Below are 26244 nucleotides of genomic sequence, written 5' to 3' on the forward strand. Positions count from 1 at the left end.
GGACGCCCCTTGGTCTCCCATGTTAGTTTTGGTCTGGGTAACCCAAAGTGGGAGCTTGGCTGCTCCAGCCAGTGGAAGTAGTAATTGAAAAGGGTAAAGCAGGGAGCGGTGTTATAATTAACTGGCCGCATTAGGCGTTTTACAGCACTGACACCTCACAAGAGTGGAAGTTTAATGAGAATGGAGAGAGGCTCAAAAGCAATCCATTTTCCTGGTAAAGAGTGTAATGAAGGTGTGAAATGATGCACAGCTAACTAAACCTGTCCGTAATAGCCTCTCTGTTATAATGTAGCGATCTGACAGACTTGAGAAAAAAAAAAACAAGGCAATGTGTGTGTATATATATAATATATATATATATATTCATTTCCTTACAGTGCTAATGTAAGGTGTAGTACAGCTTCACTGGGTGTGCCACATGTAAGTCAGGTGTTGAAATGTGTGAAGAACTGCTTTAGGAACCAAACCACTCGTTTGCGTTGTGAAGAGCAGTACAACCCGAGGTGTGTGCCTCAGAATCAGGCCCCACAGCGAGTCCCGGGGCCAGCTCTGCTGTGGCACAGCCTGTGCCGCTGCAACCCACCTGCAGCCTGCCCACTACCATCCCTGCAGAAACCTGTGGTGAATTCCTTGCAGAGCTGCCAAGGAGGGGCTGGGAAATTAGCATCAAGGTATTTTCTGACTGTTTGCTTGAAAAGATGCCGTGTCTTTGATTATTAGTTTGAAATTCACTGGTAGCAGCTGTAACCAGTGTACTTTGCACAGTGAAACCCTGCAGTCTGTCACTGCAATCACATTTCTTTGCCTTCATTTGCAAGTAAAGCACCAAATCCGGTGTGTGTGTGTGTGTGTGTGTGTGCAGAGGGAATTGGAGTGAGTGTGGCATCTACGGGGCTGCTGGTAGCAGGTGGGAGCGAGCAGCCCTTGGAGGAACCCGGTGCTGCCCTGGCAGCACCTCTGTGCAGCACCCGTGTGCTCCCCCAGCTGGGCGGGGGCTGAAGGACAGAGTCTGGGAAACACCAAGCATGCAGATGAAGTATAAAAATAGATATAAACACACTGTTAGTTGTAATCAAGGCGTAAATACCCGAGCCAATAAATTGCAACGCGCGCAATTACTTTTACTCTCTGAGGCAGTCTCCATCACTTGTCAGGACTTGCATGATATGGCTGAGCCTTTGCATAGCTGCTCTCAGTACAGAGCCTTCGTTTCTGAACTGCCAGTGTTTTGCATGTGGCAGATGGTGGCGGCTCGTCAAGTGTAATTGTGGAGCATCGATGCTCCAGCTCTCCTGCAGGGAGCATCGTACTCTGATGGGCAACTCAGGAACATGAGGATCCTTTCTTTTGAAGATCTCAACCATATGATATATGATACATAACACTTGCATTTCTGTAATTCTGCTCTAGAGGCTTGGTGTTGTTGGTGCTCAAATTTGTTGTTGTTTAGCACATCACAGGACTCGGAGCAATGCTGTTTTGGCAAAATATGTGGGAAGACTATGTAAACACTACACAAGTTTTCTGTGTGCTCCATGTGTCGTCTTCAGTGTATTTAATGATCCAGCCATGCAGTTACAGCACACCTATTAATACAAGTTAATACAAAAGCATAATTATTTTATGGGAGCACTTAAGTTATATTTTTATAAAGAGAACAAGAGGATCCCCTGAGACACTGTTGTACAAATAATGAAGGACAGAAGCTCAATTAGTGAATGAACAGCAAGGAAAAGTGAGGCATGAATAATGTAAAATAGAGCATAACTCAGCAGGCATATTAGTTTGTATAATATAATGTTTCTTATACGTTAAAAGGCTGCATTGAGGAATGAAGTAGCTGCTTTTCCTATAGCAGTTTTCTAAACTGGGGTTGTCAGAATATTTTCTTTTGCAGTTTTCTGACTTGAGACAAGAAAAGTCGATTCCTTAGTTCTAAATTGATGGAGGTGTCACTTTGATACTTCCATTTACTTTTTTCATTACAGAAAGAGCAGAAATTGTCCAGAATTATTTCTTCATTTCACATTCCCCTGAGACTCCAACAACAACAAGAAGTGATATTTTTTGTCCATATAATTTTAGATTATTATTTTTCAGGTGGCGATATATAGAAGCATGAGCCTCAATGGTTGACCAGAAAGTAAAGAAACCAAGAACTGAGCCCGCAGAAATAAACCTAATCCCTATCCTTTTTTCCTTAGAAGCCAACAGCGTGTTTCCAACAAGGTGAGAGTGGATAACAAAATGCGGCACTATGGCCCGTGCCTGCAGAGCCCTTTGGTATTGTGACTTCTGAAGCCCTTTATGCCTTTGCTAGAACAAAGCTGTGGTTTCCTTTCTGATCTCCTGAGAGAGCCTAAGGGCTACCAGGGCTGTTTGCAATGTGTGCAATACAGGCTTTGCACTGAGTTCAGAGACTTGAGAGGCTGATTTCATGCAGCTTCACGGGCTTTAATCCTGCTGTCGTGGTAGTTCTCTCTCGGGGACTGCCGAGTGTCCGTACCGGCCAGTGATCCCACTGGGAAAGTGCATCTGTGCAGAGCGCAGTGAATAACCCCCAGGACATGGTGCCTAAGAAGAAAGGAAATTATCAGCACGTGTGTCATTTCCATCAAAACTGCTTCTCACTTAGCTGGTTCAAAGTGACTGTTGCTGGTAACCTTCTTCTGTCAATCACTGTTCCCATGTATGGCTTTAGGGCTTAGTGATGAAACTACTTTGAAGCAAGTGCGAAAATACATATTTTGCAAATTAAATGACTATTCTCCAGCTAAAACAGAAAACCGAGGAAGAGGCCTACTTGGGCAGAAGCAGGGTTTGTAAAGGAGCTTTTCCTGGATGGGTTTGGAGGGGTCAGCACCAGATTATGGTTGGGGGAAGGTGTGGGGCAATGGGATTCAGCCAAATTCAGTAGAGTTTGGCGACAACCTCGGCCATGGGAAGAGAAAAGAGATCTTCAGAGCAAAGGTTGTCTTTATAAAACATGTTGGAAGAACATGAGTCTGACCTCCTCTGAAAGAGCAGTTTGCTTCTCAGTTACCATGTTCTTACATGGAACTGGAGATTATGCAATTCCTTTGACCTGCTAAGTCATTATTGTTTTGCTAAATATATCAGAGCTTGAGTTGCTTTTTTTTTTTTTTTTTCCCCCTCTCACCAAAAGTTGACATTGCCCCTGCTGCAAAGATGCTTCAAGTCAGGGTTTAGAATAGGCTTATTTTGCCTAGGGTTGGTAAACAATTCTAGCATTTTTATCAGTATTTTGCCAACGTTGCTGTTGGGTTTGCAGGCACAAAAAACCACAGCCCTGTTCTCTTTTCAAACAATAACTATGCTGACTCCCTGTGCGGGCAAACCCAGAAAGCAGTCTTGAAAAAGCAGTTTCAAAACATTATATACTGCCTGTCTGAAGTCAGCACGCAGAAGGGAAGCAACAGAAGTAGCCTTGTTTCGTTTAATAGTGTGAGAGCCTCACAATGTTTTTCAGTTTATATTATTCTAGGGATAAGAATCTTTAAATACTGAAGAAGCATACAGTGTACAAGCATTGTATTGACATTTTGCTATGCTATCATAACCATGGATTCATCTGCTTGTCCTTATGTTAGCAATTTAATTTTAATCCAGGGCAATAATGAAAAATTGCATTACTGGGGAAAAACAAACTCTCCATAGCCTGCACTACTGATATTTTTAGGGAAGCAAATTGCATTTTCTGTTGAAAATAACAGACTATCTTTAGGTCTTCTGTGAACATCTATGAGCAAGAAAAATAGGTTTGCTAATGTATTGTCAGCCAGAGGAAAATAGATGGTTTGTAGCTCTTGTGTCTCAGGGTGGATCTGGACCAGTCTGTGCCCTTGGCACCCTTCCCCTGAAATTTGCCACAAGGAAAGCTGCTCAAGGTCCTCGTACTCTTTGTGCAGGGCAGCCTGCATGGCTGCGGAGCAGGGTGTAGTGTAGGCAGGGAAAGAGCGTCTGGGAGAGGTGGCTGGGAAATTCGTACCAAGCAGTGCTCCATGTCTCCGCAGGAGACCTGGCTTCTCCTGGGGGTCTGGCGTGGAGGCCCTGTGGCGGTGGGTTCTCCCTGGCCCCGCTGCCCTCCGAGGAACAGTCTGGAGGCTCTTCAGTCACAGGTACTCACTGTCACAATGCAATTGGAGCCACAGACATGTTAAAATTGGGAACAATCCAAAATCTAAAGATACTCAGATTGGAGAGCAGATCTGAGTAAGTGTTCAAGAGTGTTCTAAGAGCAGAATAATTTGGATTCCATTTTTTATAATTTCATCTCTCTACATACACACTACTCAAAAACCCTACAAAATGGAAAGTGGAATCAGATTTCTTTCCCTTGGTTTATTTTTTTTTCTAAACTCTTGAAAAGAATCTTCTATTACAATTTTGAGGTTTATTAAAAAAATAAAATCCTAGGGGAAATGTGTACTCTTCTTTATTAAACTATGTAGGACGTATTCCTGAGAGTTGCTCTCACTCCTCCCACACACACCTTCCCACACGTGAGATAAATTAAGAATGTCACTATCTTTAATGCCAGAAGTATTTTCATCTTCCACTGCAAATATGCAGTGATGCATCTAGAATAGCACTGTCGGGGGAAGAAATCTTCGCATGAGCAGAATGTAGCTGTTAGTGTTCCCTTTCTACATACACTTAGTATTTTATCCACAGGGGATATTTCTCTTCAGTAGGATCGTGTTGGTTGCAGGTAAACAGAGGTGGAAAGCTCTTGTTTCTCTATATCTAAAAACGTTTCGAGTCCTGCCCGGTGGCCAGTCCCTGGCCACCCCTGTGTGGTGTGAAGCCTTGCAGAGCTGCAGGAGGTGCTGAGCGAGGGGCATTGCTCTTGCTGTGAGTGGTGGGTGCTGGGAATCCCTCCGGCACGAGAGCATTGCCTTCACCTCTCGGCTCCGTGCCAAGCTGCTGGTGCAGCGGGGCAGCAGAAGGCAGCAGCGACTTGGGAGCTAATCTTGTGTCTGTGCTCCTGCCTCTGTGACTAATTGCTTGGAAATCTGCACGTGTAATAGCTCGCACTTTTCTTAATACCACTCACTAGGCTAGCATTTAAAAAGGATGTATTTTCTTGTCGTTAGAAGTGCTAGATGCAAATAGAGAAGCAGATAGCTATGCCTTGCTTAATAATTAAAATAGTGCCAAAAAATTCGGGGTCAGGCTGCAGAGAGTGACTGATCCCATGTCCAAGGTGCAGCACAGGAGCCAGAAATGCACCCACTGCACTGCTCCTCTGTGGGAACGTGCAAATTAGAAATTTCAAGGGCTGTTGAACACTGTGAATTTCCACCGTGGATCAGCACAAAGTTATTTGGCACAGGAGATTCTGTAACTGTGATACATTGGGGAAGTTCATATTGTGCAATGGCCCTAAAACTCACCCTTCCTCCTCTGGTATGCAGAGACCCAGTGCTAAGACATATTTAATATAAAGCAGGTAGGATACTCGCTGACTGGAGCAGTTTTTTTTGTCTCTTGTTGTCTTTTCATTATTCATCTTAGGATCATCTCCTTTGCTATTTATATTCAGCATAAATAATAATTAAACCAGAGGACAGAGGTGTGATGGTGTGAATGTGAAGAAAAACTTCATGTCCCCAGTGAGAACAAAGCCACAAAGCTAGCTGGGACCCACGGTCCATGGCAAATGCTTGTTGGAGAGCAGAAAGGCATTAACATGCGAGTGCTACTCCTAAGTGGCCAGGATACGGTGATTAAAGTGCTCTTGCTGTGTGATCTTGGGCCTCTTGCCCTTTCTATTCCTTAATTAATTTCCTTTTTCATTTATGTATTAATAAAAACAAATCACCTACTTCATGGGAGGTGAGAGGTTTTATTCATTTATGTTTGCAAACAGCTTTGAGATCTGAGGAAGGGAGGAAGAGGCTACAGAAGTCTGAAGCCTGTATGTAGTGCATGAATGATATATGACAAGGTTTTATTCCTTGGTAGTCTGATAATTTGGCATACTTGTAAAGCTTTTTCCTTTTCTGCTAAGTTTCTTGTTCTGATTCTGTCAAATAAAGCACAACCTTTGCCTCCAATGTGATATGTAAATGAATGGATGTGGGGACACTTTGATTTCAGGTCAGTCAGTAGCTTTGTTTCAGCCTATTTTATATGTGAGCATTTATGGAGAAGAGCCCTGTTCAGTGACTGTGGAGCTGTTGGCTGGCAGGTCATACATTTGAAACTGGTGTTGTGATTAAAATTTTCTACCATGCCACATCTTAATGGATTTCTCTCCTGGAATGAAGCTCTGCATTTTGTTGTTACCAAAAAGATAACTGCTGCAGAAGTTATCCTGCATGGGACAGAGGTGTACAGATAGGAAGTTTCCACGTAGATATGTAGAGTTGGTTGTCATCTGATATCACAACTTAAATCTTGCACTCAAATTCAGATTTTTAATGTTTTCCTATGAAAATGAAATTGTTCAAGATCTTGCAGTCTAGTGAACCATTGGGCAGTAGTGCTGGCCAGGTGCTTCATAAATGTCCTGTGTATTGTCTGGAATTTGGTGTGGAGTTCAGTGAAGGCTGACACACACCCCTGAAAGGCAGAAATGTGCTGTCAGTGGATGCTCCTGACATCTTCTCTCCTGGTGAATAATGCCAACAAACGTGACATTCCTTCCTACCTGTGCAAACCAGTCCCCGGGTGGAAGCCACATTAAAAGCCAGCATCTCTTCTCTTGTAATGTTTATTAGCAATGTCTAATTCTGGATGTTCAAAACTATTCCCCCTAAGGTTACCCTGTGATGTGGAGTGTGTTTTGGAGTGTGCTCGGCGCACTTCAGTATGCGGTGAGTTCCTCCGCCGGGGTTCCCCTTGGAGCTCCTCAGCAGGCAGTAAGGATATGTCATCCTTTGAGTTGTCTCTTACCTTTAAAGCGGCTTTTCTCCATGAAAGCTGTTTTGTTTTCCACTGAAAACTTTACAGCGAACACCGCTTTTCACAGTCCTGTGACACAGATTTTTGCAGGGAGAGTGGGCTGAGGGGAGAAGACGAGAGCTGCCTTTAGGGCCGTGCAGGTCTTCACACCTTGTCTGTGGTGTGCCTTTTTCACCAGCAGTTCTCTTTGTGCCCCTCCCCAGTTTACTTCTCCCGGGGATTTTAGCACAGCTGATGCCCTTTCAGACTGCTCAGACTGATGGGAGCTTAATTTACTCTTGGGTGTTTGCAATTTGTCTCTTTTAAATCCTCCTCAGAGGATGCCTCTCACCCCTATTTTGGGCCAAAACTCAGGCATCCTCTTCCCTTCTCTCTCTTGAATACTAGGGGTTTGTGTTTCCCTCGTGCTTCTCTCCGGGGTTCACCCTGGTGCAGAAAACTTCCCAGGGCAGGGTGAAGAGGAACCATCTGCCTACATAGTGGGGCAGTGTCCCCAGCCCTCCCTCAGCAGCCTCCCCTCGTTCTGGGGGTGATTTCCCTCTCTCATCAGCCAACACTGAAATCCTGTTGGCGGCTCCCAGGACCTTGGGCAGCCCAAAGTGGTGGGATCCCCTCACCCAGTCCCTCAGAGCCCAGCTCCACTTTACACCACATGTAAAGACCTCCCGCCGACAAGGCCACCTGTGCTGTTCCAGAAATTTTGAGCTAATTGCACAAGAGGTGAAGCTCCAGTACAGCAGTGAGTGATTTGGCCTCAGGCCCTGCACAGCAGACAGCAGCTCATGAACACCAAAGCCCAGGCATGTGATTGCAGACCCTTAATCCGGCTAAAATACCTTGAGGCCTGACCTTATTAGAAAAAAAAAGCCACAAAATACATCTCCCTGGGTTGTTCCTTGCTGTGTCCAGTGAAATACTGGGAGCTTGGCCAAATATTTCTCTCTCTGTGGTGAAGGGCTTTTGCTCTCTCTTGGAAACATGCATAGACCCAGAATGAACTCCAGGCGTGACTGTTTGGATGCTGAGGTCTCTGCACTGGTAACATGCATTGAAAGTCATGTATGGGAAAGGTGGGAAAATGCTGGCATTTCCGTGCATGTGGCTTAATTCTTTATAGGAGTTGTCTGCAACCCATAGGTTGTGGATGAAGTGGTGCTACAAGGGTGGCTTGGTCCCTACAGATTTACCTCTGTGTCCCTTTGCACAGGGAGAAGCACTCTCTTTTTTATTTCGCCCTTCTCAGTTCAGCTCAGGTGCAGCAGTGTGGAGTAGTCCTGCCTTTCCCAGCTGCAGTGCACGCAGGGGATGTCGGGATGAGGGGTTTGACTGGTGTTTGGGGACAAGGGATGACTGTTTCCCTGTAGCTGACGCAGTGCCTCTTGTATCACCCAGGAGCATCAGAGCAGCTTGGTGCGAACCAGCTGAGCATTGTCAGTGATTTGTCGTGGTCATTAGCGCAGTGTGCAGCCCTGTGGCTGGGGGCTCCTGATGGTGCGCAGCGCTGTGGGGTGCTGCCTGCTGGGCTGCGGAGCCCTGGGACAGCCACCTGCACCCATCACCATTAAATGTCAATAAGAGCCTATGAGGGAGAGGCCAGGGGAAGTGGAAACGGCAGCTCAGCAGGCAGTGACAGATAGAGCACCGGGGCACGCTGGAGAATGATTGATTTATTTATTTAGGGCTCCGTTCAGCGAAGATTCAGTTGCATAGAGTTTGGGCTTAACACGGGATGAGGAGATGCAGAGGAGAACAGTACTCAAGGCCTTTCCCAGAACAGCACTTATGTGTTTATTTAATCCCTTGCACAGCATCAGGGCCAACCCCATGCCAGTCCTTTTCCTTGTCACCAAGCTCGGCTGCTGTGAGATTTTCAGGTGCTGCAGCAGCATGGAGGGGAGTTTGGGAAGTGCAGGTTTGGGGTCTCCAGATCCAGCCCAAGCCTTGTGTTGGCAGCGTTGGGGAGATGCAGTTCCACGGTGCACAGTTCTGCTCAGCTACTTTCTGGCTTTTGTTTGCAGCAGCAGGGGTGGGGTGGTCCTGGTGCCACCCTGCAGGAGACTGACACCTTCTTACTAATTTGGGAGACCTCCCTGGTCAGACGCCTGGTGGCATGCCCTACTGCTGACTGGGACAGCAAGGCACGAGCTAACTGCTCCCTGCAAACCTCTGGTGTGATGTAGCCAAGCTCCATGCCCAGCCTTTGCTGTGCATCTTCTGGATCCAGAGCATGTCTCTGCTGTGGTCCAACACATTAGAAATTGCCAGACTTAATCAAACCAGTAATTCATCCCCTCTGGGAGCCTTTCTCAGGCGTGGGTGGCACCAGCTGCTTCCCAGGGAGGTGTGAAAGGGCCCTGGCAAACAACTATTCAGTGTCTCTGCAGGGTGTCACGTCCTGGCACTGGTGGTTGGCGTGGAGATCAGCCTTGTCTCAGGTGAAAATATAGCAAAGCGCTATCATAGGGTACAGAGATTGCGGGGAAAAAGCCAACAAAGGTCTCCCCGATTAAAATGCCTCCTGAGGAGGGCAGCTGCCCTTCCTTACAGCTGCATGTGGCTTTTCTGCAAAAGATTCAGAGCCTTTTCCCTTCTCCTCTGGACAAATCTTTGGCTGATGGCCGCTGTTTTGATGGGGCTGCCTGGTTCTCCGGCATGTCTCCATTCTGCAGGGACTCCCTTTAGTTTAATTACCTCATCTGTGCCCATTTACCACTAAACTTTTGGGGACTGTTACTTGGCTGCTTCTGCCAATCTGACTGCTCTGTGACTTGGAAATAAAAATAAAAATAAAAATCAAGCATCTATTAGAAGTAGCCAGGCTGCTAATGGAGACAATTCAAGTGTGATGTGCATCACCTAAGGGCTCAGCACTCCAAAGCAAGACCAGAAGGATGCACTTGGTTGCTTAAGAGAAGAATGCAGAGGTGCAGGCGTGAGCTGGAGGGCAGCTGTTGGAGAGAGACCGTCACTGGAGGATGATCTAGCCACCTGTGGGAGGTACCTGCAGCTCTGCCTGGTCTCTACTGATGCCTCATTCACTGCATGAGTAGCACAGCAGAAAAATGAATGGGAGTAAGTTTTTTTTTCTTTTTTAAAGTAAATTTAGAGTGTTATCTGCAAAATGCAGGTGGAAGGAATGTGTTCTGTCATGAAGACTTCCCACAGATTTAAGTCCCTTATGTCTTTTCTCCTTATGTAACTGCTTAAAAATAGGACCGAAGAAAGAATAGAGCATCTTTGCTAGTGTTAAGCTGGCAGCTAGTTAGAGCTGGCTATTTATTGTATAGGGCAAATAACTTAGAGATCTGCTTTATGGATGTGCAGAACAGCTGCTGCTCTCAGGAAACAGGAAAATGTTTCTCTTCTGTCATTTCACTTCTTGGGAGGCACAGTGACCTGCAGTGCCTTAGCTCAGGGTAACGAGTCTCTTGTATTTGTGCTTACCCACCAGGTAGCAGCAGGTCAGCTGGGCTCCTGGTAGAGGTGGGGAGGCTTAAATAAGGACAAACAAGTTCTGTAATGATCCCTGCTGCGCTTCCAGAGGAGTCTCACCTGGGATAATGCTGTCCCCTGCTGGGTGACCACCATCACCCTTTGTTTCCAAATGTGCTTCCCTTACTTCTGTGGGTGAGAAGTATTTAAGGCTGTTTGCAAAAGGCAATGTGCTGCTCGGGAAAGGGTTGGCTCTGCCTCGTGCCTCCATCTGGCTGCTGGTCTGAGCTGTGTGCTGCTGAAATATCCAAGCATTTTATGATGACAGCAAGTCACGGGTATGCATGTACTACGATGCTCTCCCTTCTGCTCCCAATATCTGGGCATTTGATGCTTCCAGTTTTGATGACACCCCATTATTATTATTTAAAACAATAGGACAAATCCCAAGTCTGGAAACAATTACTAGTTGCTATTCTAATTTCATAGGCATAGCATCCAGAAGCATCAAAATGACACCGGTGTATATTAAACAACCCTTGTCCTGGAGAACCTGTGGTGATTGCAGAAGGAAGGAGGATGGCGTCAGAGGGGGGCTGCAAACTAGGCAGGCCAGGCACAGGATGGAGGCAGGTGCTGACACCCCATTGGCACCAGCAGTTGCTGGTGTTGTCCACAAAGTAAACTCGTGGTATCCCAATAAACTATATCCCTCTTTCTGAAGACCACATGAGGCAGAGCAGCACCTTCTGTTTGTGCTCCTTCTCAGCAGGGGGTTTAATGTTGTTTATTTCTCAGTGTGAGGAGCTCACCAGCCGGCAGCACCGTCCCTTTGAGCCCTGGTCTTGCTGCCCCTCGCTGCCTGCTTGCCAAGTACTCTTTGTTCACTGTACAGCTTTAAGGACCTGCTCACCAGCTAGGCTTTGGAGAGATTAACAATGTCTCTTTTTTTTTTCCGTACAATGTCCTTGACAAGCCAGAAATCCGCCCATTCACTGTTTCGAGCAATTAAAATGATGACACCGCCATCAACCCCCACGCAACCAGTTGGCCAAAGTGCTGTGTGATGGAAACTCCGGTGAATTTTTATGTAGCTTGGCAGAGAACAGCCCTGCTGACTTCCCGGGCTTTGTTGCTCAAATACAAACATCTAAAACCAGCGTTAGGCACTGAGAGCCGCGCCAAAGCCGACTGCTGCCGCTGTATAATAAAACAGCATGTGGAGGGTTGCTGTTCTAATTGGGTAGCCAGGAACCCCGGTGGACGACGGAGCTTATTTATTGATTGCTCTTCAGATTGGGATCTGGACGGCACCACAGGGAGCTAGTAAAGGAGGAAAAGCGTTTTAAATACATTGTAAATGCTCCTTTGCAGGATTAATGAGCGGGAAACTGTAAGGTGTGTTAACAGGATGCACAGAAAAGTGAAAGCTGGTAAACCTGTGTGGCTTTGCCTTCCACAAGAGAATTCTGCTTCAGCAGAGAAGGGGAAATACAGGCTGTGATAAATGTTGCCTTATTGCTGGGGCCTTGCAGTGGGAAAGAACCTGTAGTGTCACACCGAAGTTCTTGCAAATTGAAAACTGTTAGAAAATACAGGGGAAAAAGCAAAGAAATAAGTGGAGAGGGAAGAGTCAGAGGAAGAGGAAACCTCTCCTCTTGGCTGCTCATTCCCTTAGGGCCAACCTGCAAAATGGACAAAATACGTGCTGTGCTCCATCTCCTAAACAGCTACGAGGGATTCAATCAGCAGAGAGCTGAAGGTGTCCAGTGGGGACTGTGCTGGAGCAGGCTCCCTGCAGCATGGTGCCTGGCTCTGTAATGGCCATGGTGCCGTAAAATCACCTGTAGGTTCACCTCACGTGCTCCCATCCTCATCGTCTAACTCCAAGAGCTGTAAGAGAGCAGGGTGGGTTGTGACCCTGCTTACTCTGTGCTGAGTATTTGAATCTTCACCCATGGCTCTCCTGCACATTCAAACTGCTGGGGCGGGGGTGCTGAGTTCCTGATGCACAGATGTGCAATGAAAGTATAAAAGCCTGCGCTGTCGTTCTAGGAGTGTGTGCTGTTCCCACACTTTGCCAAACTCTTATAATTACCCGAACACCTGCAGCCTGCCTGCAATTCAGTCCTGGGTGCTTTTTTTCCTGCTGGATCAGCTTGTTTCTAGTTGTCTGTCGTATGGGAGATGCTCTCTCAGCAGAGCAGTTATCAGCTCCGGAGCAGCTCCCACGAGCAGAGGGATTGGCAGGAGGGGAGGTGCAAGTGCAGGTGGAGAGTCCCTGGTAGATCTAGACCTGACCCTGTGCTGAAGGATGACCACCAAGATCAGTGGATTAGGCGTTCAGACTTCTGCTGCCTCTGACCTTTGCTGTCCTGTGACTTTTGAGACAGGGTTGGCGGTGTCCTCTGGGAGAGCTGTTGGCTGCACACAACCCACCAGCCTTTGGGTATCTCCTGGGCTGTCTGCTTGGGAGGCAGCTGCCCCAAAACCACTGCGTGCTCAGAGATGTTGTTTCAGGGCATCTTGGCAGACTTGAATGCAATGGGACGGGCTGTCTCCACGGGGCTCAAATGTTTCGGCAGTGATGTGACTGCTTCATTGCTGGAGCTCTCAGTTCAGTGATGCTTGAAAGATCTCCACTCACACTTGGACCACCATGGGCTTTTCAAATGAGAGGGCTCTGTTGTTGTTATCCAGCCCTTCCCTGCATGGGGAGAGGGATTTCTTAAGCACACAGAGGTTTGTGATGCAAGTACTCATTATCCACCGCAGTTGGTTACAAATGAATCATAAAGTAAACTTAATGAAACAAAGCACACAAAAGTAGATTGATATTTGACTTGGCTGGGCTTGATGTTTTCTCTTCTGTATTTTTTGTCAGTTTGGCAAATACTCTAGGACTTTATCCAGCCTTGTTCCCTCCATGTCATCCCTTTAGAGGTTTTCACAAATCATTCCAAAGTAAGGGAGGAACGAGTGAAATGAGACACAGACAACACAGAGGTAAAAGCAGAGCAAAGGTACTGGGGCGTATTTTTCTTTTGATCAAAGTCTATTTGACCTGCTTGGGGCATCTTAACAAAGAAGTTTTATTTCTAAAGTTGTAGATATTATTTTTCAGAGGTTTCCCTCTCTAAATCTTCAGTTACGGGTATTTTGCAAGGATTGGCATGCCTGTGAACCATTCCTGCTGCTGAGGGTAACTTCATGGGATGGGTGGAAAAGTCAAGTAAAACTTGCAGTAATAGCTACGGAGAAGTTTCATGTCGTAACGTATAGCCAAATCCCAGGGCCTGTTTCAACTTTTGCTTTAGGTTTGGCACCCAGGGGATGGTAGACAAGAGCAGGCAGCCCCTGAGCCTCCCAGCACAGCCTTCTCTTTTCCTCTTTGAGAAACTTCACGACGGGACAGGAGGCGGTTCTGTCTTCTTGTGTTGAGAGAAGCACAAATAAAAGCCATCAGGAGGAGGAATGGAGGGTTATTTTCAGGTTGTGTCTGCACTAGCCAACACTTTTTTCTCCTCTTAAAAGCCAAAAACTCACTGGAGGCAGTCCTCTGGCAGCAGGGAGGCTGCTTTGGGGAGGCTTTCCCTCCGGTTCCCTCATCAAAGCAAATCTACTCAGGGCATATCTCACTCCATGGGCAGGGTAACAAGTAAATAGATCCAGCCAGCCCATCTCCAGGTGGTTTTCAATGCCTATTAGTGGCAAGCTACCTGCCCAGAGCATTGCTGCTGCCCTGCTGAGAGCTGAAGTGCTGACTGCCCAGTGCAGGTGCAGCTCTGCTGTGTGTCCGTCTGTCCTCCAGGTGGTATGATGGCTTGAAATAATGTAGTAATTCAGTTCTGCAGGGGTGCTGAGGGCTCTCAGCTTGCCTGAGGCTTTGAGAGGGCTTAGTCCCTATCCTAGGCACTGAGCACCTTGGAGGCCTGAATATTTGAAGCCCAAAGCCACCACCCTTGACATGGGTAGCAAAGCCAGCATTGGTTTCAGAGGATGAGTGTGGTTTTTTTTGCTGGCTTGGGTACATCGGGGTCCAGGTGTCAAAGGCTGGCTCCAGCATGTTCCATGTGGCTAATTTGCAGGCAGAGTATTAGCCTGGTGAAGCCAAACCTTTAGGGCCGAGTCCTACACAGACACAGGCAGATGCAGTTGTTAGTGCTTTTGGAAAAGCTGGGCCATTAATTATGAATGGAGCATGTGTACTTGCTTACTTCCAGGGGACACGGAGCATAAGGGTGTCTGCCTTTGTACAAGACGTGCAGGCACACAGTGAAATACAGCAGTAGTTAAATGTTAATGCTCACAATCAGATTTTGGCTGTCTTCCTGTGTGACTGTTTGCAGATGCGGGGTTTTATTTTTGTTTTTAAAGTCTTGAAGAACAAAGAGCCTGAGAACCCTCGATGTGAGATTTGAAAGCTCTCCTGATCGGAAAGGAGGGGGGAATCACTCAGAAACCAGCCAAAAAAAGCTCAGGCACCAATTAAAAACTAAACAACCTTCTACTGACATTTGGGGTGGTCTCTTGCTCCTGGAGAGGGAATGGTGTTGGTGGAAGCCTTCCAGTTCATGCATTTGAGAGTCGCTTTTACTGACATTGACCTAATGGCTCAGGTCACTTGGATTTGTTATAATTACAATGAGACTTTGAGTGTTCCTTGTCTCTGCGTCATAGTGAAGTCATGAGTCTTCTGAACCATCTACAGTGGTCTTTGGCTGCAGTAGGGTGGTTATCAGATGAGTAATGGCAACAACCCCCATTTAAAGTTGCTTAAAAAAAAAATGTAATCAGTGAAATAAGTTTCTTATGTAGTCAGAGCAAAGCAGTTCTTTTTTTCTTCTGTTTGCTACCAACAAATAAACCAAAATCTCTGGAAAGCTTAAATTGCCTTACTGCTTGGGCAGCTGTTTGACAACTGGTGAAGCAGCACTGAGGTCAGATAACCCCGTTGTCCAAGGATGAGCAGTGACAGGGATTCTTCTGCCTGCTGGTTTGATGAGTCTGTGAGTAATGCTTATAGAAATAAGAGGGTTAATGAGAGCCTTCAAAGTCTGCTGGGCAGCCTGAACTTAGTCCTGGCAGTTATGTGACCTGCTCCTGCCTCCTTGACAGATCCCAGCAGATTTCAGCTCTGATTCAGGCCAGCACTGGGTCCTTGTTATGTTGCTGTGATATTAGGAAACTGTAGGCGTGAACTAGTGAAAATCAACTGAATTTTGCATGGCTAACTTGGTTCGTTCCATTTGAAGATTTGGTCCTTCCTGTCTGTTTTCAATGTATGATAGACCTATTTTTTTTTTCTAATTTTTATTATACTTTGTATTGTTCATAGCTGTTGTACTAACTGGCTGTCTATAGCAGTCCGACTTCACTGTCTCAGCAGTTCTCAGCAAGTGACCCGTACTGAGAAGCTGAGGCTGGGCTGTAGAAGTCCTACAGGTGAGCTGGAAGTGGCTGGTGAGCACCCAGCACGTGGAGAACAGTCACTGTGTGCTGTTACCTCATAGCCCTCATGGCGAAAAGCAGGGCTAGGACATGAAGGGGATGTGCTCAGCCTCTCTCTGTGTGGAGATGGTTTTCTTTTGCTCTGCTCTCTTCTGAGCAGCAAACTGGCAGAGAACAGGGGCTGGCACTTCCCTGTGAGGCTCCAGGGGACCTCTGATGAGATGCATTGTTTTTTTCTGAAATTTTCTCACTTCTGTGTTTTTTTCTTCCCCTCTTTATTTGTATCTAAGGGCTGCTACTGCTGGCTTCCAAAGATCTCCTGTTCTGGACTGATTACGCAAAAGCAGCCCCTGATAGCAGGCACACGGAAGTTTCCTGTGTGATGCCCCCACCTTGGAGCCCTGGTGGAGCCCAGGTGTCCCACAGAGGTCCAACCAACAGAGCTGAAGTGACAGAGAATCTGCCGTCTCCTCGGGTACATTGTCCAGTGGTTAATTAATTGCCTTAGCTGTTCTGCACCAAGACCTACTCTATTTCTCTGTAGAAATGCCTTTGGTTTCCAGCCACTGGGTCTCAAGATGCTTTCATCTGTCAGATTAAAGAGCCTCATCTTATTACTCCTCTCTCTGCGTAGGCACTTGCTGACCACTCTCAAGTCACCTCTTCACCTTCCTGGGGACAGACTAAATGGATTGAATGTCTCTAGTTCCTGGCTGTTTATCAACCTCCCATTCTTCTTGCTTCTGCTGCCTGAAACCTCTCCAGTCTGCTCTCAGCCTCCTCTCCAGCTGGACACAGCACGGTATGTGCATGTCTTGTGCTGTGGTCAGAGAGCCCCTGGCTGCCCTTGCTGAGCCTCTGTGCATCCCAGGGCTAAGCTTGCCTTCAGATGCTGCATGTCCTGGGGTCAGGCTGAGCCCTTGGGCCTGCTCCAGACACCCCAAGAGAATGGGATGGGGAGCACAGAGATCAGCCTGCTGTGCCCCATGGGGTTTACGTGACGCTAGTTGGACACCTTCCCTGTCTATTGAAGAGGAAAAGGGAGGTCCTGAGACAGGCAGCTGTGCTGGGCAGGGAAGGAGGGACAGGGGAGCATGGCAATATTTGGAGTCTGCTCACACATGAGTTCACCCAGCTCCAAGTGAGTGTAATTGCGGAGACAAAGTAGGAGCAGCCTGAAAATCACAGGGACGGCATAACTTCCAGCCGCAAAGAAAGGGGCCTTCACGAGGTCTTGAACCAGTGTCCTTACCTGCTTTGTGCTGCGGTGTAATGTGTGAGCGCTCAGCCACTCCAGCCCCGGTTAGAAATGAGAAATTTCAAGGGCTATTGAGCACTCTGTGAATTTTCACAGTGGCTCAGCGCAAAGTTATTTAGCACAGGTGTTTTGGTAATTGTGATGCATTGGGAAAATTCACAGTGCTCAATGGCCCTCAAACTTCCACCTGCTTGGTGTGGTGGTTAAGTATTAGTGCAGTGGATTATAAGATAAAATATGCAGGAGAGAGTTGCTGGCTGCAGGACTTTTTCTGGCGCTGGTTATATTTCTTTGTTATTCTACGATCACTTTGTTTATCCAGTGTATATTAGAAGGACAGAAAGTTGACTTCGGTGGCTCTTAAAATTGAGTGTTTTGCACATAACAAACCTGTGAGGTCCATGTGCCTTCACGGCCCAGGTGGAAGCACTGTGGAGAGGACTGGTGCCTTGAACCACCACCTCCAGTACCACATCAGAAAATGCCCAACCATGAGCTCTGGGAAGGGGGAAGCAGAGGAAGAACCCCTATCCATACACCTCTACATGTGTGTGAGGTACAGCAGGCCTGCGAGCCCGGGTAGAGTTTTCTTTAAATTATTGTTTTCAAGTCCCTGGTGCTCCCATGCTGGCTGTGCCAGGAGGGGCCCTTTGGGGAAGGACTTGTCTGTCTGTCTGTCTTTTAAGGCACAAATGAATTGGTTGGGCAGCGTGGCAAGGATGTGATGTGGCCCAGTACAAAGACTCAGAAGAAAAAAATAAGCTTTAGTTTAACTTTTACTTCAGCCCTGACTGTGGAATATCATGGCAAGTACCTGCCTGAGCTGATGACATAGGCCAACATTACCAAGTAATCAAAATACAGAAAATACTGTTTTCTGTTGTTACCTAAGCTGAAGTTTCAGACTGCTCCTGCACGCTGTGCTGTGATTGCTGTGCTGTGGTGTGGCAAGCTAAAGCAAAAGGACCTGCTGTGTTGTGGGGTGGCTGAGCTTGTTGGCTGCTGACATTTGCAGAGGAAACTGATTTAAACTTTTTTTTTCCTTTTTTTTTATTTTTTTATTTTTTTTATTTTTTGGTGATGAATGGGTATTAGCAAGGATGCTAGTAGTGTGATTCCCCTCCTTCCACAGCTTTCCTCCCAGATAAGCGCACGTAGCTGCCTGGCCTCCTTCCACCCACTTCTCTCCATATGTTCATCCAGTTATCACAGGAACGTGCCCACGTGCAACCCTTGAATTGAGGTTTTTGCATCTGAAAGCAAAAGGTGACAAACAAGAGTGCACTGGAAAGCCAAAATCTGTGCTAGGAGGGTGGCTGGGTCTGCCGAGCCCCCAGCGCTGTGTCCATGCACAGCGGTTTGAGCAGGTGAGGAGGAGGAAAGCACGGTTTCCTAACTGCAAACAGCCTCCACATGGGGAAGCGAGCGTCTCCCATTTGGATCCTAGGAAGCCCGTGGGCTGGCTGTGCTGCGAGCTGCTGGCAGGGCACAGCGCTCCTTACAGCGAGCTGCGCTCCTGCGCGTGCAGGTGGGACCTCTGCCATCAAAAGGAAAACCACAACCGTGGAGGCTGTCAGGAGCAAAACGCTCGAGCAGCTCCCAAAGAGGAGATGCTGGTGTGGAACTAGAGGGTGCTGCCACAAGCCGCAAGGAAGATTAATGGGAGGATTTTACTTTGAGCATATTGGGAATTTTGAATTTTTTCCGGTTCTGACAAGACTTCAGAGGTCTCCTCTCTTCCTCCCAAACCACAGCTTTGGGTATTATTAACATGCAAATTAACATGATTTATAGAAAACAGCATCTTGACAAGCTGACAAGCATTGCACAGGACAAGGGCTGGGTTTGGGAGGTTTTCCTGCTTCCACAACCGCTGCTGTTGGCTGGGATGGGCCATGCACAGCGGTGGTCGGGGTGCTGAGGATGTGTGCTCCTGTGGTTCTCTTGGAGGCGCAGAGCTGGGACACCCTGCTGGGGGCAGCCCCCTGGGGCGGCTCTCTGGGTCCTACCAAAGCTAGCAGATGATTTGCTTTGTTGCTGTTACTGGAATTGGGTTGGGACCTGTGTTGCATAGCAACCCTGAATTATTTTAAAAACCTCAAAAGGGTATTAATGCTACTCCTGAATAACGACAGTTTGTTTTGCTGCTGTTTATGGATTGTTTTTATGCTGTTCCCCAGCCGAGTGAAGGCTTTCATCTTCCTAAACAATGAAATTCAAGTTATTGCCAGAAGAGTGGTAGCTCCCGCTCAGTGGCACAGCAGCTGTAATTAGTCTTTTCCAGTGCACACTCCCTGGCTTTCATTTTAAGGAGGACTTTAACTTGTTGCTTACCACTCACAGCTGACCGGGCTCAGCTCCCACTCACAAAATGAGTTTCCCAAGTTCAAGCAGAGGCTGCATTTCAGCTGTGGGTGTTTCCTGCGTGGATTCTCATTCCCAGATGGAAAGTGCTTACAGCTTGTCTGTCTTCACTGCTTTTAGGAAAAATTGTCTCTGAAAACAAGGGATATACCACGTCTTTTTCTCCTCCTCTTTGAAAGCTGTCAGTACTAATTTAATTAGTTGTTGCATAATCACAGTTTAGCATTTCCAAGTCTAATGTATTGTAATGTTGTTTATACTGATTTGATGATTAAGGGTCTTGTCAGAGTCTTTGTTTCCTTACAAAAAGAAAATGTAGTTATCTTTTTTTTTTTTTTGTAAAAAAAGTCTTTCTTGCTATGCAAATGAGACACAGCAGATTAAGGAGGCTTATTTCACCTGGAAAGGTATTTACAATAATTTTCAATAGTCCTGCTGTCACTGTCCACAGCAGCCTTGTCATCCTTTGCAAGGTAGCTGACACGGGTCGCTGACACACAACATGGACTCTGCCCAGCCTTGGCCCATGCTCCTGTCCACCTGCACCCTCTTCTCCTTTACCAGCAGCAGAAGGGCTCTCCCCGGCTCTCTGCCTGCTGATGGAGTCCCTCAGGGCCTCTCCTGCAGTGTGCCCCTCTTACAGCGGGCTGTTTGTCGGGGCTGCTCCTGGTGCTCCCCACCAGCTGCAGGTCCATGCTCGGAGCAGGCATCGTGGTGGCTGCAGGACCCACTGCCAGCTGGGGAGCCTGTGACTGGGGGTAAATCGTGGTGTATCTGGGGCAAAAGGCTCAGTTTGGAGGCTGAGAGAGCTCCTTGCTTCTCTGCTTTGCAGAGGTGCTGTCATCGGGTGTGATCCTGCCCAGCAGGGAACTGCTGCCTTCCTTGAGCAGATGAGGCTTCCTCAACTGCCTTTTCCAGGGACTGTGGAGCCTACACCAGGATTTTTGCAAATCCCATTTTTTTTCAGTCTCCTTGCAAGAAGGAGCATTTCCACTTTGTGGCAGAGCTGGACTGAAGATCCAGCTAGGTGAGTATACAGAAGAAGTCTCTTCTGCTCAGACCAGGACACCGCGAAACCTCTTCTCCTCTGGGCATCACTGTGTGCTGCTTTATTTTGCATGTGTAAGTGTAGCATCCTACGTGAGACAGCCATGGCTGCAGGCTGTCTTTCTGGTCCTTGAAGAAAGCAATATGTTTCCTTTTCCCTCCTGCTGGAGCCTTAGTTGCAGTTTTCTACAGCTGGGTGAATGACCGTGTTTGTGTCTGTCATCAATTCCACAGTCTGTTATTTAAATTACAAAGCTCTTTCTTTGCATCAGTGTATGCACAGCAAGTTAGCAATCTATGCATAAAGTCCCAGCAGGCAATGATTGTCTCCTAAAGGAAGGCAGAAGTAAAGACAGCCCACTGGATTGACAGAAATATTGCTGAATTCAGATGCGTTCGTGGAACAATTGGTTTTCTTTCGAAGAAGGTTGGTGTTAACACGGTTGCGATGGAACAGAGGTGAGCAGGGTGTTGGAAATTAGGCTGCCAGCACAATTAGAGTGTGGTGTAAAGAAAAACCCATGTCATCAGCTTGTTTATGACCCCAGTAAAAACAAACCCTGGACCCGAACAATTATGCTAATTTTGCTTTGATTTACAGCAATGATAACCAGCAAATATGCTGCCAGAGCTGCCTGGTGCATGTGCCAGAGGAGAAGGCAGGGCTCTCTCACGACTGCCTGCAGTGTCTTTCTTCAATGGTTCGTTAAGGTTTGGGTTCTGGTTAGCATCCTGCCCTCTTTGAGCATCTCCTCCAGCTGTGGGTAAGGGTGATGCGACCCCACTGAATCCTCTTTGCCAGACGGGGGAGAGGAGGTGTGGGGAGCTGCACCCTGTATCGGTAATCTGGCTGAGATAGCAAAAGAAACAGGAAAAAATGGGCATACCGAATGCAGCCCAGCCCTGGGGCGGGGGTTGGGGAGAGGACAAGCGAGTGCCCAGGAGGTCACTGCGATGCTGCTGTGACCTGGGACAAACCACTTGGAAAAGGCTAACTGAATTAATTCCCGACAGAGCAAGCATGGTTTATCCATGAGCATCGTGGAGATGCAGGAGCACCTTTGGTCCTCTGCAGAGCCAACAGTGCTGAGCCACCTGCATTTTTTGAGCTTGCTGCTTATAAAAAAGGTATTTTTATAGAGCTGACTGGTTAATGTTGCAGTGGATAAAACAGGAGCTGGAATTTAAAAGAAACCAAACCCTCACAGACCATTTTCAGGTGTCCTCACACTGGAATGTGTCGGGGTCTTGCTGTTTAGCTGGAGGGGACTGAGGGTGTGTGTGCATATGTCTATATACATAATACATATGCAGAGAAGCCCCCCTTAATATACCATGAGTAATTGTAACCCTTGAAACAATCTCTGCATCCCTGGTAATGATCTTTCTTTTTGCAGCAGGGCAATCTGGGAAAGCTGCCCTTCACTCTCAGGCTTTAACGAAACTCACCCCGCCATATGGAGAAAATCACTGCGAAGAATCCAATGTTTTCTGCTGAGTGGGATTTTATAACGTGACATCTTTTGTCTCCTGTGAAAGTTAAACTCTCTGGGGGTAGCTCCTGCACACTTCTCCAAGGAGTCCCTGAGTGAGCGGATTACAGTGGCCTGTCTTCGTCTAATGAATTTAAACACAAACAATTATTATTTCTAAATAAATATGTGCTAGTAAGTGCTATCAAACTTCTACAGAAAATATGAAAACAGTGGATGGAAAACATTATAAAAGGCTGAGCTATCACCTGGGAAGTAGCACATAATGCAAATCAATAGAGCTGCATTTCTTTACCGCTTTATTGACTCACAAACGCACAGCTTGTAAGAGCCCATCAGGATCCTCCCCCCTTTCACAACTCTATTTGATTTCCAAATACCACTAAAGGAACATTTTTTTTTTCTCGAGGTAATTGCATAACTTCCTTCTGTTTCCCACTCAAAATGCACCCATGCAAGTCGATGAACCAGGGAGCGTGTTTAGATATCTCTTACCCTTCGCTAATTATGTTCAGCAGATCAATTGGGGCGAGAGTCATCTTTTTTTTTCCCCTTATAAAGGATCTTGATCTTTCTCTAAGGGGAATGACCTTGACTTGGTAGCACGGCTAAACTGGAAAAGCTGTTTTGTTATTCAAACCGAATTTAGACTAGCTAAATAAGTAGCAGGCATAAGAACAAATCTCCTCCCTTAAATGAATGTAGGATATTAAGACCTGGCTTTGTAATGATTATAGTCTAATGCGCAGCTCACTGAGAGGCGGTATTCTTTTTAGCCTGTGCCTCTAACCTTGACTGTTCCATTCATCTCCGTGGAAATGCTTCCTTTTTGCTATACATTTTGTGCACACAAAGAACAATTTAAAACTTACATTGCATGGTCAATCAGAGATACCTAACTGGCTCTTTGGAAAACATGAATTGTGCTTTTTTTTTTTTTTTTAAATACAAACACAAAACAAGTCAGTGGCACCACATTAATCATTCAAGCCGATTGGAAAGTCTCCAAGCACCAGCTGAGTTAGGAAAAAAAAAAAAAACATACTTTAATAAGAACCAACTGGGAATGAGAGTTTTTTTTTTTTTTCCCAAGTTTCAAAAAGAACAACAAAAACAACAACAACAAAAAACAATTCCAAGAATTGGCAAGAAAACAAATTGAACTATCATGGCCAGTTGTAAGGGCCATGCTTTGGCTCTGGAGAAATGATTCATAAATATTCATTTACCTGGGGAAACATGAAAAACAGGATTAGACTTATTCATGGGAGTTCACCGTTAGGGTCAATGCTAGGGTGAGAGAGCCAAGACAGGCAAATTGCAGTTTTGTAACGTATTTCCTGGGATAGACAAGATCTGCAGTCTTGTCTTTTAAAACAAAAAGGAACAGAAAGGACAAAAAAAAAAAAAAAAAAAAAAGACAATAAATAAGCTTTTACACAGCAGAGATGCTGTATGCAGAGGTGTCCCGTGGGTGAGTCGCACCTGTGTGCTTCCCAGCAGCTGTGCCATAGGACGGGTGGCTCTGGCCACGTGTCCCCTGGTGGGCGCTGGGCTGTCCCCGCAGGCTGTGGCACTGCTCCTTGTGCTGTTTTCGTCCCTTCCCTGGGCCTGTTTGCTGGTGGGGTCAGTGCCTGCAGCATGAGCCAGCCCTGTACTGCTGTGGGGTTTTTACTGTAGGAAAATACCCCACAGGTTGGAAGCTGGCAGGCTTGCTCCTGAAGTCCTTCCCCACCACGTCAGTGCCCAGCAGGGAGCTAATGCGATAGCAAGGCAGAAAGGATGGGAAAAGTCCACGATGCTTCCGGGAACCGCTCCCATCCTACCAGGGGAAAAGAAAGGACTGTGACCTCTGGCAAGACAGCCAGGAGCATGAAGACGTCCATATGTCACCTATCAGCTAGCGGCTGAGAGGAACAGAAGCGAGTCTTAGGGAAATGTAGCCAGGTCCAGAGGATAACTCAATATTGCGGGACTTGGAGGCTCTCCCTTCCTCTGCTTCCAGGGGAATGGCCGGTCCTGTGTTTATTCCTGCATCCTTTGGTCACCTGTTGAGAAGGTGACATTGGGATCGTCTGCTGCCAAAGGGATGTGTAATTTCTTAGCATGACGGGGCTCTGCTGCCAGGCTGGATGGCTACGTGCTGCCGTGAGACAGAGCGGTATTAGTAGCAGGTTTGTGGTGTCTGTGAGTGACCCCATGTGCTCACATTAAAGGGAAAATGCAGCATGAGCATAAGCAGCGTGCATTAGGAAATCTAGCAGACTAATGACCACTAGCACCAACCGAAAAATCAGATCTCCTCTTATCCACCCTCTGCAGCACGTTAAGTTAATCTCACTCTAATGCCACTAAAGTGAGTAGATAAGTGATTTTAGTGACTTTATCTGTCATTGCTTCAGGACAAATACACTATGTGTGACTTCACAGAGGGGTGTGATCCCCAAACCCTGCAGCTGGGACAAGGTGTTGGAGCCTCGCTGCCACTGCAGGCGTGTGCTGGGACAGGGAGATGGGCTGTACCTTGCAAGCCAGGTGGGAAGTACTTCCAGAGAGCACTTTTTTTTTTTTTTTTTTTTTTTAATATATAAATTTGGCAAGGATGAAGCTGAATTTAGGAAAATAATACATATAAATATTTTCTGCTTTGCTAGAAGCAACAAAACCGTAGAAGCAAATCAGTTCGTCTGCGGGATCCAGCTGTTAGATATCACCGTTCCCAGCTCCAGCGGGAAGTGCTCTGCCTTGTGGCGGTCAGGATGCTGTGATACTGCCTTGCATTTTGGTTTCTTCTACGTCTGTGGAGTAATTCTCTCCATCTTTTCAGTTACTGCTGTCATCTCTGGCACCGTCTAATGTGCCAAAGTAACTCTTAGCAGAAGCACCAGTGGCTGAGGGGAAATTGGGCTTTCTCTGCCTGAGCTTTCCTGTGCGCTGCTTTCTGTTTGCTGATTGCTATCTGGAACAAGCAAAACCCTGGCAAACAAAGGGAGGAAAAGGGGCTCTCTGTTACCTGAGATTTTTACCTTCCCTGGGTTGTTTGCCTCTGTTGGCTGGGTTGCAAAGATACAATCAGAGTGCTTTAATACTCCTGCTCTGGAGTGGGAGATTTCCAGCTCCCCAGGAGGGATTTCACTGCACAACTTCGAGTCTGCAGGCGCAGGAAGGCAGAGGCTGTGGGACAGGCTGTGCTGTGCTGAGGCTTTGCTCCACTTCTATCAGTACTCATAACGTGCTGAGGATAACTTGCTGTAAAGGCTAACCAGCCCCGGTAAGGCAGCACCAAAATATTTATTGCCCTTTTGTTATATGAGGACTTAAAAATCCTCTGCACTGGGTGACTCTCAGGCTGCCTTTTATCCCATCCCCAGCGTCCCACGATTCAGGCATTTCAGCACCAGCTACAGCCAGAACTTGGAGCCCCTTCCCTCTCCTCTCTGCACTTGCTCAGGTCTCTTGCTGTTTTCTTTTTCTTGTCCTGCACTGATGCTTCCTTCCCACTCCTGCTGGTCCTCAATCACCAGCAGCCAGGGCATCGCAGCTGTCTATATTTTAACTAACAGTGAGTGGCATCTTTTCTCCCAGCAGCAGGCTGCCTTGCTTTCTTCCCCTCTCCTTCGATAAAAAGTGACAAGTGCTCCTTCACAGAGCGGCGCAATCAAAGGAGTGCTCGAAGGGAGCTGACAGTCAGTTGTGCATGGGCTGTGAGCTGCTTTACCGGGGGACTGCTTAAATAGAGTTCACATCCTGCCCGGCTCTCCCTCGTGTGACAGTGCTTTGCACCCTTTCTGATGATACCAGAGCTTATCTCTTCGTGGCTTATCTGAATAATCAGCTCAGGGGCATCTAACCGGCTCGGGGGGATTTTTGTGGTTCTGCAAAGCTTTTCAAAATGTGGCACGAGGCAGCCGAGAGGCGTGCCAAAGGCCTTAGCTCCCTGGTCTGCCCCTCAGCACCCTCCTAATGGCTGGGTTAAAGGTCTAAGGAGCTTTTTCAACCATTTCAGGATGCACCGATGTGTGTCTTTAGCCCTGGTTCAGGCAACCAGAGATGCTCTTTGGCAGGAGGACTGTGTCTCAGTGAGCAATCGTGCTGCCGAGCATCAAGGGAGATTCCCAGCTCTCCTCCCCACCCCTGGAGCCAGGCAGGGTGCCTCACCCTGCCTTCATCTTCAGCAGTCTGCCTCAGCGCCGATGGGCACCTGATACCTGGGATCTCACTGCCAAGCATTTGCAAGGCTGTAGTGCGGCACCTGGGTTGAAACCGCTG

The 26244-nt window shown here is 47.1% G+C and overlaps 1 long non-coding RNA gene across 2 annotated transcripts in view; it reads left to right on the forward strand.

The window, feature by feature from the left end:
* LOC121075403 overlaps positions 1–20390 on the forward strand; it is a 34881-nt gene extending 14491 nt beyond the window's left edge. The window contains exons 4-5 of one of the 2 annotated variants that reach the window (XR_005822952.1): positions 16104–16288; positions 18204–20390. This is a non-coding gene — a long non-coding RNA (uncharacterized LOC121075403). Of the gene's footprint in view, positions 1–16103; positions 18142–18203 lie in introns of those variants that run through there. The other variant, XR_005822951.1, reaches the window with a different exon arrangement.
* Positions 20391–26244: the final 5854 nt, after the last annotated feature.

This window comes from Cygnus olor, chromosome 10, assembly GCF_009769625.2.
Source record: "Cygnus olor isolate bCygOlo1 chromosome 10, bCygOlo1.pri.v2, whole genome shotgun sequence".
In the NCBI taxonomy this organism is placed as follows: Eukaryota; Metazoa; Chordata; class Aves; order Anseriformes; family Anatidae; genus Cygnus; species Cygnus olor.